The sequence below is a fragment of the Monodelphis domestica genome, chromosome 2 (assembly GCF_027887165.1).
Source record: "Monodelphis domestica isolate mMonDom1 chromosome 2, mMonDom1.pri, whole genome shotgun sequence".
Taxonomy (NCBI): domain Eukaryota; kingdom Metazoa; phylum Chordata; class Mammalia; order Didelphimorphia; family Didelphidae; genus Monodelphis; species Monodelphis domestica.
This window is the reverse complement of record NC_077228.1, coordinates 187091511-187094430: the sequence shown is the minus strand read 5'-3', so window position 1 is coordinate 187094430 and position 2920 is coordinate 187091511. Positions and strand designations below refer to the sequence as shown.

The window sequence follows — 2920 nt, the reverse complement described above, 5'->3', positions numbered from 1 at the left end:
AAATCTCAGTTTTTTGGATTTATTACTGCTAATTTAAAATTATTCAAACCTCTCTCTTTGCATGGATAGAATCTTTCAGAAGATATCCAGCAGGTAAGTTAAAAGTTAAAAGTTAAATGTTAAATTTTAAAAAGTTAAAAATTTAAAAATTAAATGTCTTAAGCTATTCCTCTTCCTAAACAACCATTTTTACTCCTCAAAAGTTGCAGAATATATTAGGATAATGCAGTCCATTTCTTAGAACATGAAGTTTTTTCAGGTAGAATGTCTTTGCAAAACATATGAAAAAGTATGGATATAGAAATTAACATATTGCTCAATATATACCCCTAAGGATACAGAGTAGAGGAACTCTCCAAAACTCTGAGTTATAGGTAAGGGCTCACCTGCAGCAATAGAGGGAATTTTCTCATATAGGAATCATTGTTACCAATAAAATCATAGGTCTAGTGCCCAGTTTGTTGATTTTAAGAAAGTGGACTCTTCATTTCCCCCATTGCTCCAGTGGTAGCTCTAAATGCTTTTACTCTGGTGGGGAATCCCAATAGTTATTTTAACTAGCATATGTATATGTCTGGTTGTTAAATGTTTAACCATCAGCTTAACCCAATGACTTTGCATGAAACACTTCTGTTAAACCTGAATCATTACCTTTTTCTTATTACTTTCTTAGGCTTGGTCAATCAACAAAATACTAAATCAAGCCCTTTTTAGTACTATTTTCCAGTTACTGAAGTATAAATGTTCATGCTGGAAACAACAATAAGCTTTCAAAAGCTGACTTCAAACTTACTCCATCCAGTATATTCTTGAGGAAGAGTTTAAAAAAAAAAATTAAAAGCAGCATTTTTCAAGCTAGTAAAGCACTGACAACTAAATAGATTTTCACTGATTTGGAAATGACAAAAGAAATAAAGTTGCATGAATACAATAGAAAATTACCATGCCATAGGAAATCACTAATATGCAGAATCCAGAGAAGCATGGAAATATTTATATGTATTGATGCAGAGTGAGAGAAACAGCATCAAAAATCAATATACATGATTACTACAGCAATACAATAGGAAAAACAAAACCAAAGACCTGAATGCTACATAATGATCAAGCTTACCCATATGGAATGGATAAGAAAATATATTTACTTCTCCTCTATGCTGATGGGGGTGGTCTAAATGTTTGGAACACTGAATAGTATGTCGAACTTGGCAGGGGTTTTGTATAATTTCACTGAGGTAGTCTATTTTAATTTTTTGTTATAAGGGATGGCTTGATGGACAAATGATGGGAGAAGGACATGTAACTTGATTTTTAAAAAAGAAAAAGAGATGGGGATAGAAGCCATACTCTAAGCTACAGTCACAGCAGCCACCAGTGCCACCTCCATGGCCATCAGCTAGATCCTCCCTGCAGTCTAGCTGGTCTCACACCGGAATTGTCCTATGCCCTCACCTTTGGCATCTCTTTTTCCCAGGCATCCAAGCCCAGGACAGATACCAATATGGGCACCTTGGCTAGTTCTCACTTGAACAAAATTATCAAGCAGATGAACATGAACCTGCCTTGAAGCAATAAAGTCCTGGCTATGTATATCTGGATTGATGGCACTGATCAGGAACTACACTGTAAAAGCTGAACCCTAGATTGTGAACTGAAGAGTACTGATGGTCTACCTGAATGGAATTTTGATGGCTCCAGCACTTTTCCATCTGAAGGCTCTGAACCCTTCCAAAAGCACTCTTAAACTGGTCCTCTGTGAAATTTTCAAGAATTACCAAAAACCTGTAGAAATCCATTTGAAGCATACTTGTAAGGAGATAATAGAGATGATCTCCAACCATAGACCCTGATTTGACATGGAGCAAGAATATGCTTTCATTGAACAGATGGACACCCTTTTAATTGGCCTTCAAATGTCTTTCCTGGACCCCAGGGTCTGTATTATTGTGTTGGAGGAGCTGACAAAGCCTCAGAAGAGATATAGCAGAAGCTCATTCACTGTGCTTGCCTATATAACCTGGAGTCAAAATTTGGGGGATGTGGGGACAAATACTTAAGTGATACCAGCTCAGGGGGAGTTCCAGATAAGACCTTGTGAGAAGATCAAAATGGGAGATCATTCTGGATTGCCTGCTTTATCCTCCATCAAGCATGTAAAGATTTTGGAATGACTATATCATAAATCCCTCAAACTGGAATGAGCCAGTTGCCACACTAACATCAGTATCAAGGCCATGAGATATAAAAATAGTTGAACATATATTCATAAAGCAATTGAGAAATTAAATAAGTGACATTCGTTTCACATCCAGAGCCTGTGATTGCAAAGGGGGTCTGGACAATACTGAGCACCTGACAGGTTTCAAAGAGACAACCAACATCAGTGAGGTTTTTGCTGGCACAGCAAAACATTGCACCAACATCCCCATTGCCAAGACCATTGATCAGAAGGATTACTTTGAAGATCACTGTTCTTCTGACAACTGCGACCCTTATACAGTGTCAGAGGTTTAACCATACCTATCTCCTCAAGGATACAAGAGATGAATCCTTTCAGTATGAAAAAACTAAGTGGACTAGGACTACAAATACTTTCTGAATCCTCCATCCTATAACTCTTTATTTCCTCTTCCTCCTCATCTTTTCCCTCTTCCAAGTTTCTCTACTAGATAGAATTGAAGGCACAAAATATCATATTTTAGGCCCACAAAAATAAGGTAAAATAAGAATATTTCTGTTATAAAATTATTTTCTCCAGCTTTCTGTTTACCTTCTAATGTTGGTAGTATTTGTTTTATTTGTACACAAACTTTAGGATTTAATATAATCACAATTATCCATTTTACATTTTACTATCTCTTATTTGGTCCTAATTTCTTCCTTTACCTATACATCTGACAGGTTAACTATTTCATGTTCC

The 2920-nt window shown here is 36.3% G+C and overlaps 1 pseudogene; it reads left to right on the top strand.

Moving 5' to 3' along the window:
- The first annotated feature begins 1501 nt into the window (after window positions 1-1501).
- Window positions 1502-2514, top strand: LOC100617432 (glutamine synthetase-like; annotated as a pseudogene).
- The last annotated feature ends 406 nt before the right edge of the window (window positions 2515-2920 follow it).